This window comes from Ursus americanus, chromosome 35, assembly GCF_024610735.1.
Source record: "Ursus americanus isolate L20-20 chromosome 35, mUrsAme1.1.p, whole genome shotgun sequence".
Classification (NCBI taxonomy): domain Eukaryota; kingdom Metazoa; phylum Chordata; class Mammalia; order Carnivora; family Ursidae; genus Ursus; species Ursus americanus.
In genome coordinates, this window is record NC_142161.1 from 14,203,088 (window position 1) to 14,215,514 (window position 12,427).

Consider the following 12,427-nt stretch of genomic DNA (forward strand, 5'->3'; position numbering starts at 1 on the left):
AAAGAAGAAGTAAAAGTAGAAACACATGGAGGGCTGACTAGCCCAAGACTGTGATTTCTCGTTGGGGAAAAGGTTAGAAAAAGATGGTGAGAAAAATCAAACGCCTCAATCTAATTTTAAGCTACAAACTAGTGTGGGGCACCTGCCTGGCTCCGAGTACAGCCTGCGACTCTGGGTGGAGTTCAAGGCTCACCCTGGGTGTAGAGATTACTTTGAAAGACAAAACCCACAAAGAACAAAACTATAAAGTTCATTTTAGCTAGGAAAAAAAACCAGAGCAGACGTCTCCTGAGTCGTCTATTTTCATCCGGCAGGGGCGCGAAAGACCAGCGCCAGGACGTCACGACGGGGGCGTGGCGTATGTAGAGGAGCAGGCGCGCAGAGGCTGCCGGGCCCGCTCTGCCCAGGCCGGCGGGTCCCGCGTGGGGCCGGCGAAGGCGCCCGCGGCGGTCGTGCGGCTGGAAGAGGTGTGGGCGGGGGTGGTGCAGGGGGCGGGTGGAGGGGCGGCGGCGGGAGGGAAGGGACCGTGAGTAAGGAGCGGGGCGAGCGGGAGGGTGCGTGTCGAGGCGGGGCGAGGAACTCATACTTACCTGGCAGGGGAGATACCATGATCACGAAGGTGGTTTTCCCAGGGCGAGGCTTATCCATTGCACTCCGGATGTGCTGACCCCTGCGATTTCCCCAAATGTGGGAAACTCGACTGCATAATTTGTGGTAGTGGGGGACTGCGTTCGCGCTTTCCCCTGATCTTTTTCAGTACAAATATCAGAACGTCCGGGTTTATGGTTGTTCTGGCCATAACCACGTACGGGGGTAGTAGAAAGTTTTTTGGGTCGTAGCAGGGGGAAGGGGTAATGTGCCGTGTTGATTAGAGTGTTTTCGGTTTGGGAAGATCTCCCTTTTTCAGTTTCTGTTCTAGCTGCTTATGTCAGCGTCGTGCGTCTGGTTTTTGCGGGATTATGGCGTTTTCAAAACGTTCTCCTTTGAAAAGGCTTTTTGCTCCGTGAGGGGCAAAGCCTTTTTCGATAAATCTGCTTTCAGGGGTGCCTTCGTCATGACTCAATCGGTTATGCGGTTATGCAGTCCGGTCGTGGTCTAGAAGTGCTGGGATCCAGCACGGCGTTGGGCTCCGCTTCTTTCTCACTCTTTGCCGCTACCGCTGCTTGTGCTTTCTCGCTGTCAAGTAACAAAATAGCTTTGAAAAAGAAAATCCTTTTTTGGGGTACGTGGGTGGCTCAGTCTAGACGCCTTCAGCTCAGGTCGTGATCCCGGGGTCGTGGGATCGAGCTTAGCAGGAAGCGTGCTTCTCCCTCCCCCACTCCCCCTGTTTGTGTTCCCCTCTCTCTCGCTGTGTCTCTGTCAAATAAATAAAAATCTTAAAAAAAAAAATCTTTTTTAACACTACTTCCTACCCACCTTTTTTCCTGCTAAATTATTTTCAGGATTTTACTTTATTGGACAGAGAGAGGACAAGCAGAGAGACCGACAGTCAGAGGGAGAGGGAGAGAGGGAGAAACAGACTCTCCACTGAGCAGGGAGCCCAACGCAGGCCTCGATCCCTGATCCCCGGATGGGAGGGTCATGACCTGAGACAGAGGCAAATGCTTAACCACTGAGCCACCCAGGTGCACCTATTTTTGAAGGATTTATCACTTTGGTTAGTGTGGTCCACTGGCCAGCAATTTCAGCGTCACCTGGTCCCGTGGGGGCGTGGTTAAGAATGCAGCATCTTAGGGGCACCTGGGTGGCTCAGTGGATGAAGCCTCAGACTCTTGGTTTCAGTGTTCAGGTCGTGGTCTCAGGGGCTCCGTGGAACCTGCCTGATATTCTCCCCCTCCCTCACAAAAAGGAGGCATCTTAGGCCTCAGCTTTGCACCATCTACCAAAACATAATCAGCGGCTTAATAAGAGTCCCGGTTGATTCTATGGACATCAAAGTTTGTGAAGCACTGATCTAACAGGTGATGCATTATACTTTTCTAACTTTACCCACTGGGACGTGAGTTCCCCGAGGGCTGGGATTCTTGTCTGTTTTGTTGACTACTCCATGCATACTTGGCTAGACTAGCCCCTGGCTATATAATAGCCTTCCAATATATTTAATGAATTAACTTATTGACCTCAGGCTTTACAAAGTAGATTCCAGGCAGCTTCCAGATTCTAGCTCTGAGTCCAGGTAAGATTGCTAACGCTGTGTCCTCCCTACAGAGAAATCACAGAGTGGGAAACACTGTCTGTTCGGTTTCATCAGCCCCGTGTCTCGGAACATCCTTTGCTTGAGCCCCTCAGTGAGAGCTGTAAAAAACGGTCCCTGAGCCCAGGGAGAGGATCCGCTAGTCTACACCCTCAGCCTCCCATCTAGCCTCCTTCACCTCCTTCTCACTTTAGAAGAATGGGATCATTTGACAGACATCAGAAAAAGCCAAGTCAGGGGTATGCACCTTATTTTTCTCACACGCCGGCCTCTCTTGTTCATCCCTTGCTTCACCCCGGGGTCAAGCTGTAGGGCAGACGGAATTTATTTTTATCCTTCAGGGTCTCCAGCAGGACCTGAGATTTAAATGGACAAAACCCAGAATAACAGGAGGAAAGCATACAGATTTTTACATGTACATAGGAGACCACATAGTAAAATGAAGACCCCCAAGAAGCAGCTAGGTGGGTCTCCAAGGAGCCCTGGTTGCTTTTACTTTTTATTTTATTTGAAGACCAAGATTTGGTGCTTCCTGTTCACGGATACTGGTGTGTCATTGCATTAAGGCCCTGTGCCTATTTTATTCCGTGGATTATAATCCATTATTATCGTTACCTTGATTTGGCCAGCGCGAAGCCTTTCGAACTGGCCCTTGTGTGCCTGACATGTCCACGTCGGTCGCCGCACGTTGCTTTACTTTTTGGCACAGCTAGGCGTTCCAGGGCTTGATGAGGCCGTCGGAGACCCAGCCACGAGGGCCATGCTGGTGACTCGGCTCCCTTGACCTTCCTTTTCCCACCGACCTGGATTCCTGGAACAAGTCAATATTCTTCGAGTTCCTGGAGAGGCCGTGGAGTCAAAGGGAGAGAACACCAGCGCCCGGGTTGGACTCCTCGCCCTGGCTCCGTGTATGGTAACAAACCTTCCGGATCCCATCGAGTGCGTGCCCAAGACCACTCACCCCACCCACTGAGAGTCCCACAGAGGCCCAACAAGCCGCAGGTGCAGAGCCTTCCCTTGACTGAGTGTGTCGCCACCTTCCGACTGGGTGGCAGGCGCCTCTGCGCTCTCAAGGATGGGGGGGGGGCGGTACCTCGGAAGCCCCCTGCTGCTCTCCATGGCGCCCCAGGCAGCAAGGGTCGGCCATGCCGGGGCCCGCGCTTGCCTTTGCTGGCCACCAAAACCCACTGCCCCCCTCCACCCCTCACCCTGCCGTTTCCCCACAGCGCCAAAGCTAGGTCCCCAGGGATGCCACACCTCCACATCTCCTCAGGGGCCACACCCAATGAAGGTCTTAAGGTTGAATCCTTGGTTCCTGTAGGTGGTGACCTTAGAGGCTGGGGTTTCTCTGTGGCTTCAGAGCAATCGCATCTTCCTGAAGGTCGTCGCCTGTTGGACTTCCCTGGCAGGGCCTCCTGAACCCGTGGAGAGTCTGGCTCAGTCCATCTCAGTTCGCAGTGGGACGGTGGGACTGAGACCGGGTTGGGGAGAGAACCAAGAGGAGCTTGCCAGGGGAGGAAGACGTGCGGGGAAACACAAGTCTCCAGTTTGAGAGGCAGAAGCAACACCGAGAAGGAGCCCCCGGGCTCCGAGGTCAGGGGTGGCCGTGGCTGGGTCCCTGAGGCTCCCGGGGGCCACACTCCCATTGCGGTGCCACCACCAGTCCCCTCTGTGATGCACTCCACCTGTACTTCCTGTCTCCGGAGTCTCCTTCCACAGGAAGGAGGAGAACAAGGAGGCCGGTTCCCTGGCGTTCTTCTCTGCACCCACACTCCTCCCCCGCAACACCCTGGCTCTGCCCCAAGGTGGAGCCCATTTTCTCCTGGGTGCTCTCTTCCTCTTCAGGCCCTGCCAATTTAGCCTAAGGGCCCAGCGCGAAGTCAGCCAGCTGGTCAGGACCCACAGGCCAGCCGCCTGTGTAAGGAGGGGAGTTCGCGTGCCCGTCCACGATGGCAGCTGGCGGCGGCCCGCCCGACCCCTACCCCTACCCCCGCTCTTCTGCGTCCTGCCTTCAGCCCTCATTGCCCCGACTCTCTCGGGCTCTCGGGCTCTCTCTGAGCTCTAAGTCTGCGATTTTGCTGCCAATCTCCCTCCCCCCGCCCCCACCCGTTTCTACAGGTGGAGACCCCGCGGTCAGCGGCCAGAAAATGGGCAGGATGGAAATATTTCATCTATTTCTGTCTCCCCCCATCAGATGAAGGCGGAGAATCTGGGATCCGTTGGGTGGCTTTACCGCACCCCCAGCGACGTAGGTAGGTGGCTTGTACCGAGTGTGAGCAATCGCCGCTCTCGCGGCAGGAACACCAGCCCTCCCGTGGCTACCAGAACAGGTGCGAAGGCGCGGGAAAACGCAAGTGTACTCGGGCCACAGCCCGTCCTCACCCTGACGGAACCCTGAACGCGCCTGCCAAGTTCTCATCCAGCCTGGTCAGGCCATGGAGGCCCCTGCTGCATTTCGCTTCTGCCAACGTCAGCCTCGATGCAAGCGCGCGATTGGCGACGGCTTGGAAAACCTCAGCGTGACAGTTCTGTCCCACGAGTAGAGGAAGCTGGTCGCGGAAGAGGCTCTTCTGTCTCTGTAAATCTGTATGTTTATAGGCCCCGTGAAAGACAGACAAGGAGGAGACAGACAGACAGACTTCAACGCGGAGAGACAGAAGCAGCGACCGTCCCCGGAGGCAGGGCAGGAGACCGAGACCGAGACCCAGCTCGAGAGGGAGGGTTGTCATGAAGGAGGCCACGGTGGCCCCTGCCCCGTGGGATGACCCGTACGCGTGTGTCAGCCTCGAGGGCTCGCGGAGGGCAGAGCCTCTTGGCCCACCTGCTTGTGTGGAGCGGGAGCCGCGGGGGGAAAACAAGCGCAGAGGGCGTGGGACGCTGAGGCGCCGAGACGAGGCAGGCGGGAGCTGCGCGCAGGGGGAGCGCCGAAGGCCAGGTGGCGGCCCAGCGCGGCGGGAAGGCGCAGGGGTGCTCCCCGGGCCGCAGCGCCCCGGCAGCCCGGTCGGTAGGCGGTCGGTGAGGGTTTTCCCGCCGCGGGGCCGGCGGGGGCGGGGGGCCTGGGCCGGGCAGAGGCGGGGCTGGGCGCTGGGGGGGCCGTGGCTTCGCGGGCGGCGCAAAAGCGTCGGGCACTTCCTTCGAGCCGGACTCGAACCAGCGACCTAAGGATGTCCGCGCCTCTCCGGCCTACAGTCCTCCGCTCTACCAGCTGAGCTATCGAAGGGTGCGCGCCGGCGGACCCGGGTCATGACTTTTTCTTGAAATGACGGAGGCCACGGCGCGGGCGTGCCGGCCGGCCGGCGGGCCCCGGCGCGCCCGCAAGCCCTCCCAGAGCAGAGCCGAGCCGAGCCCGCGCCGCCGCGGCGCCCGTTCCGCTCGGGGCAGCGCGTGCCGTGCGCTCGGCGGCCGCGGGGCGCGATGGCCCAGATGCCTGGGCCCGGGCTCCCACCCGTGGCCTCGTGTTCCCCTCCCGGCGCCCCTTCCTGCGGGTGGGGACGACGCCGGTCCGTGGCCGGGGAGCGGGTAAGAGGGGGAGGAGGGGCGTTGGCGAAGCCCACGCGCGGGTTGGGCGCCCGAGGCCTTGCGGAGCGGAGGCGGGGAACCCACTGGATTGCGCACCACGTAGGCGGCTGCGAACCGCCTAACGACCTGCTGGTTTTTAAATGCCTTCAGTTCAAAAGAATCCTTAGGCCAAAATGAGACTTTTTGGCGTGGCAGATGATGCCGCCCTTCGAGGCTAAAATCACCTTGCCCGGATTATGCGAGTCTCCTAATTTCCCTGCTTTCACCCTTGCAGCCAGATTTTTTATTTTGACTTTTCTTTCCTTAATTTATTATTACTTTTTATTTCCTTTTTTTTTCTTTCTTTCTTTTTTTTTTTTTTTTCCTGGTGCAAGCGGAGTGGGAGGTGGAGGATTCAGATCAAGCCACTCCTCTGCTCAAATCCTTTCAGTTTAGGGGTGCCTGGCTGGCTCAGTCCATAGAGCATGTAGCCCCTGATCTCAGGATTGTGAGTTCGACTCCCCCACCCCCCACTGGATGTAGAGCTTACTTTTTTTTTTTTTTTTAAGATTTTGTTTTTTAAGTAATCTCTACACCTGAAGTGGGGCCCTAACTCTAAGCCCCACCACAGAGCTTACTTCAGCAAACAAACACAAAAACCAACCAACCAACCAACCTTTTGGTTCACTCAGGTTTAAAGTCTTAATGATCATGGCCGAGTGGAGTGGTGGCTGGAGCTGCCTGGCTGGGGTGTCCTGAGGAAGGGCCAGCGGCGCGATGGACCCGGCCAGGGACGGCTTCCACCTGAGACAGACTACCCGACGCCGCTGTCAGAGGTGGAGGTCCAAGTCAGGAGCGTCTGGCGGCTGTACCCAGGCTGATCTCAGCAGCAGCAAGTACCCGTGCTGGACTTCCGGGCCGAACGGAGCCGGGGGGGCCTTCTTAGCTGAGGCACCAAGAGGAGGTTAAAGCAGCGTTGGAACATGCAGGTAGGTGATTTCCCAGTGCAATAAAAATGCTGTCCAGCAAGGGGCGCCTGGATGGCTCAGTGGGTTGAGTGTCCCCCTCTTGATTTCAGCTCAGGTCATGATCTCAGGGTCGTGAGATCGAACCCTGGGATGGGCTCTGTGCCGCGCATGGAACCTGCTTAAGATTCTCGCTCTCCTTCTGCCTCTGCCCCTCCCCTCCCTGCTCTCTTGCTCTCTCTCTCTCCCTCAAAAAAAAAAAAAAAAAAAAAGCCATTAAGAAATAATCTCCCAATGACCTACAGGACCCTCATGATCTTGCCCCCACCTAGTCACCTCTCTGGCTTAATTTTGTACAGTTCTTTGATGTTGCTCTGGACACAGGGCCTCCTTGCTCTTCACGCACAATCCTACCCGGGCCTTTGCTCTAGCTGATCTCCGTGCTATGGATGCTTGTCCCCAGACAGCCCGTGACCAACACGGCACCTTCTCAACGTAGCGTCTTCCGACCACCCAATTTCCCGCAGCAACCTGTGCCCCTTACTCAACTCCTGATCCCCTCTCCCTCCTCAGTGTTTGTTTTCTTTCCTCAGCTCCTAACACCTAACGTACTGATTAAGTTACTATTGTGTCCACTGTCGATTTTCTCCCACTCCCTCTGCCCCTTCTACAAAATAGGGGCGCCGCGAGGCCTTTTTGCTACCGATTCCCGGAGGGTCCGGCACACCGTATATCCTCAAGAGGCGGTTGTGGAAGGGACAAACTCCCAATGTCATCAAAGAGGAGATGCGACTGTACAAGGAGGGGCCAGGAGCCAGGGTTCAGCCAGGGGGAGGTGCAGAGTTATCTTGTTTGACCACAAAACAGGATCTCTTCCGTTGAGAACTGCAGAACTCTCAGCCCATAACAACCCCTCCAAACTGCTTCCTTCACCGAGATTTGACCAGACTCTAGCATAGCTTCTAGCAGCATAAGGTTCTGTCCCTAAAAATGACCTCAAAGCTCAGACACCTGACACAGGCCCCCAACCTCTCTTTCTTAGGGCATTCATTAAAAAGGGCTTGCAGTTGTGACAACGGATCTCTTAGGACTCCAGGACTGAGAGCCATTCCTTTGAGACGTGCTCTCGAAGGCCGGGGCCTATCTCCCAGTCTCTGTGGGAGGAGAGCACCCTAAACTTCAGGTGCTGCCAGCTAACAAACACAGCTGCCTAATAGCAGTTATACTGAACTACCGTTTGTAATTTTTCACTTCTCTGGCTCTCATTCTTCCCTTAAAACGTCCAAATCACGTCTGCACAATCAGCATGGAGCTCAGCTCTTTCCCCTCTTGTCAGTAGTCGCTGCATAAAATCAATCTTTTTCTTTCTTTCTTTCTTTCTTTCTTTCTTTCTTTCTTTCTCTCTCTCTCTCTCTTTCTTTTCTTTCTTTCTTTCTTTCTTTCTTTCTTTCTTTCTTTCTTTCTTTTCTTTCTTTTCTTTCTTTCTTTCTTTCTTTTTCTTTCTTTCTACCACTGTAACTATTCTCTGCTGCGTTTATCTTTGGCAGAGTCCAAGTCAGAAAGGACCAGAGGGCCCTGGGTGGGGCCACCCTGTGTGTGGGCTGGGGGGGCAGTAGGAGGCCGATGGGCGCCTGACCCTGATGGCTAGGGCTCCCAGGAGACACACGACAGGCTGCGGCTGAAGGGCACTGTTTAGCGCTTTACTTAATTTTCGTTGTTCAGGGTCCCTGGGTGGCTCAGCTGATAAACGACTGCCTTCGGCTGGGGTCATGATCCCAGGGCCCTGGGATTGGAGCCCCGAGTCAGGCTCCTTGCTCAGCGGGGAGCCTGGTTCTCCCTCTGCCTGCAGCTTCCCTTGCTTGTGCTCGCTCTCTCCCCCCACCTCTCTCTGTGTCAAATAAGTAAGTAAAATCTTAACTTTTTTTTTTTTTTTTTTTTCTTTCTTCAAAGCTTAGCCTGACGGTTTCCTTCCAGCGTTACTAGGTCAGGCTACTGCACATTCGGACGCCCTTTTACTGCGAAAGACACCATAAATAAACATTGCCAGGAATTCTTATTAAGGCGGCTTAGCCTTTAACGTCAACCGGCAGAAAGGCCTCCCCTGAGTTTTCCATTAGCTCTGAAAATGAGTTTCGAACAGGCGAGGACAAAAAGGAGCTGAAATTTTCTTTTTGCTGAGAGGAAGGTGAGACCGAACCCAAGCCCTGACCCGGCACCACCACCACTCCCGCTGGGCTCCAGGAGACCCCGCCTTTTCGGGTCTCCCCTCCAGGTCCCGCTTCCCCGCCGCCCAGGCATCCGCGGTCTCCGCGGGGACTGGGACATCGGGTGTCCGGATTACGAGACGGGGCTCTGGGGACGTCACGACGGGGGCGTGGCGTATGTAGAGGAGCAGGCGCGCAGAGGCTGCCGGGCCCGCTCTGCCCGGGCCGGCGGGTCCCGCGTGGGGCCGGGCGAAGGCGGCCGCGGCGGTCGTGCGGCTGGAAGAGGTGTGGGCGGGGGTGGTGCAGGGGGCGGGTGGAGGGGCGGCGGCGGGAGGGAAGCGACCGTGAGTAAGGAGCGGGGCGAGCGCGAGGGTGCGTGTCGAGGCGGGGCGAGGAACTCATACTTACCTGGCAGGGGAGATACCATGATCACGAAGGTGGTTTTCCCAGGGCGAGGCTTATCCATTGCACTCCGGATGTGCTGACCCCTGCGATTTCCCCAAATGTGGGAAACTCGACTGCATAATTTGTGGTAGTGGGGGACTGCGTTCGCGCTTTCCCCTGGCTTTTCTGTGTCTACAACAGCAGATTAAGGCTGTTTTGCTTTCCGTCGTTTTCTTTTACTTGACTGTGTTGGTGGTTGGCATTACTGTGGCGTCCCGATTGCTGTGAGATGAGAATTTGTCTTCCTATAGATTATGTCCGAAAGGAACTTTTTAAAGCTTTTTCAAGCTGTCGACCTGTTTCAGTTCGAGTCGAACTGAGTTCCTTCCTCTGAAGGTGAGGAGTTCTTGACGCACAAAGAGTTATGAGACCGATAGGGTGTCTTCCGGGGGTGGTGGAATTTCACAGTGAAGTCTGTCCTCGGAGGGTCGCTCCTAAATTAGGAATCCGACCCCCACGCTGGCCAGGTAACATTAGTGGCTGGGGAAGAATTCGAGGTCTTTCATAACGATGCAGATGTGCTCTTGCCGTGGGGCACGGGAGTTTCTAGCGGAGCAGTGAGAAGATGATGGGCCGGCATCCGGAATTGCACGCAGACTTCACGCGGTCTGTCGCCGTGAGGCTTGGGAGGACCTGTCGGAGTGAGCCCTTGCCCCGGAGAGGCCGGATCAAAGAGCTAGCTCATCGCTCCGGGGGATGGATGGGGGATGGATGGGGGATGGATGGGGGGGGATGGATGGGGGATGGATGGGGGGGGGATGGATGGGGGGGGATGGATGGGGGGGGATGGATGGGGGATGGATGGGGGGGGGATGGATGGGGGGGATGGATGGGGGGGGGATGGATGGGGGGGGATGGATGGGGGGGGATGGGCGGCGCCACTGTGAGCTTCCACGTTTCGCGCGGTGGGCTTTTCGGGAACGTCTGCAACTGCGTCGTTCTTCGCGCTGGCAAGTACATAGATGTCCATGTGTGGAGACAGCGGAGGCGGGTCTGTGAGGCCCTCCCCAAACGGAGGCCCTCCTCTGATGGACGCGGGAGACCCGGCGAGACTGGCCGGCCATCCAAAAAAGACCTTCCACGGACGCTGGAATCTCCTGACTGCCCAGGAGTATGTCCCCAGGAGACGTGCGGTTGTATTTGAAGATGAGGGGCTGCCGTTCTGGCAGGGACCTTTCCTCCGGTGATCATACTGCCATTTCACCATCCTAAGTCCAGTCCTCCCCGGACCTCACAGCCACCAGGACGCGGGTGATGGAAGAGCAAACAGTAGAATTTTCCCCTGGTGCCAAAAGGGCAAGAGACGTTTCTCCCCCTCTTAGGAACTTTATAAATTCTTGTTCTGTCCTTTTGAGGTACATGTCAATTTTATTAACCGCTAAATAAATCTCTTGCCGGTCTTGCAAGCTAGCGACGGTGGTCTCCAGGGCCAGGAAGCCATGTCTTTGAGATGCAAACAGCGGGGGAAGTGGTGCCCCCTGTCCCTGTGTCTCTGGGCTGGGTTGTTGCTGGCTCCAGGCTGTAACCACCTGCTTGTGGTGAGAGATTATGAGTTTTATTCTCACTTTGGGTAAAGACGGTTAATAAAGATGGCCACTCCAATTACCGGTTGAGTTTAGGAGGAACTGTGTGTGTGCAGCAAATGTTGCTGTCAGGGCCTCTTCTTGAGAACAAGTTAGTTATTTTAAAGATTTCATTTATTTGAGGTGGAGAGAAAGAGCATGAGCTGGGGAGAGGGGTAGAGGGACAAGCAGACTCCCGACTGAGCGGGGAGCTCGACGTGGGACTCGATCCCAGGACCCAGGGATGCTTACACGACTGCGCCACCCAGGTGCTCTTTGAGGGCAGGTTCTTGAGAACTTCTATGTAATGAGTTGTATCTGCCTGCCTATATAACAGGGTAAACTTTCTTACCGTTACAGAATGAATGGTGCCCCCCACCCCTCGTCCCACATTCGTAGGCTGAAGACCTAACGCCCCCCATGTGACTGTATGTGGAGATAAGAGACACAGGGACAGGGGGCACCACTTCCCCCGCTGTTTGCATCTCAAAGACATGGCTTCCTGGCCCTGGAGACCACCGTCGCTAGCTTGCAAGACCGGCAAGAGATTTATTTAGCGGTTAATAAAATTGACATGTACCTCAAAAGGACAGAACAAGAATTTATAAAGTTCCTAAGAGGGGGAGAAACGTCTCTTGCCCTTTTGGCACCAGGGGAAAATTCTACTGTTTGCTCTTCCATCACCCGCGTCCTGGTGGCTGTGAGGTCCGGGGAGGACTGGACTTAGGATGGTGAAATGGCAGTATGATCACCGGAGGAAAGGTCCCTGCCAGAACGGCAGCCCCTCATCTTCAAATACAACCGCACGTCTCCTGGGGACATACTCCTGGGCAGTCAGGAGATTCCAGCGTCCGTGGAAGGTCTTTTTTGGATGGCCGGCCAGTCTCGCCGGGTCTCCCGCGTCCATCAGAGGAGGGCCTCCGTTTGGGGAGGGCCTCACAGACCCGCCTCCGCTGTCTCCACACATGGACATCTATGTACTTGCCAGCGCGAAGAACGACGCAGTTGCAGACGTTCCCGAAAAGCCCACCGCGCGAAACGTGGAAGCTCACAGTGGCGCCGCCCATCCCCCCCCATCCATCCCCCCCCATCCATCCCCCCCCATCCATCCCCCCCATCCATCCCCCCCCCATCCATCCCCCATCCATCCCCCCCCATCCATCCCCCCCCATCCATCCCCCCCCATCCATCCCCCATCCATCCCCCCCCATCCATCCCCCATCCATCCCCCATCCATCCCCCGGAGCGATGAGCTAGCTCTTTGATCCGGCCTCTCCGGGGCAAGGGCTCACTCCGACAGGTCCTCCCAAGCCTCACGGCGACAGACCGCGTGAAGTCTGCGTGCAATTCCGGATGCCGGCCCATCATCTTCTCACTGCTCCGCTAGAAACTCCCGTGCCCCACGGCAAGAGCACATCTGCATCGTTATGAAAGACCTCGAATTCTTCCCCAGCCACTAATGTTACCTGGCCAGCGTGGGGGTCGGATTCCTAATTTAGGAGCGACCCTCCGAGGACAGACTTCACTGTGAAATTCCACCACCCCCGGAAGACACCCTAT

At 56.2% G+C, this 12,427-nt stretch overlaps 3 non-coding genes across 3 annotated transcripts; 2 read left to right on the forward strand and 1 right to left on the reverse strand.

The window, feature by feature from the left end:
- The first annotated feature begins 582 nt into the window (after positions 1-582).
- On the forward strand, positions 583-746 carry LOC123795819 (U1 spliceosomal RNA). The gene has a single exon (XR_006780604.1). It is a non-coding gene; the product is annotated as a U1 spliceosomal RNA (small nuclear RNA).
- Positions 747-5,324: 4,578 nt separating this feature from the next.
- TRNAY-GUA (transfer RNA tyrosine (anticodon GUA)) lies at positions 5,325-5,414 on the reverse strand. The gene is given in 2 exon segments: positions 5,325-5,360; positions 5,378-5,414. It is a non-coding gene; the product is annotated as a tRNA-Tyr (tRNA).
- Positions 5,415-9,261: 3,847 nt separating this feature from the next.
- LOC123794380 (U1 spliceosomal RNA) lies at positions 9,262-9,425 on the forward strand. The gene has a single exon (XR_006780187.1). It is a non-coding gene; the product is annotated as a U1 spliceosomal RNA (small nuclear RNA).
- Positions 9,426-12,427: the final 3,002 nt, after the last annotated feature.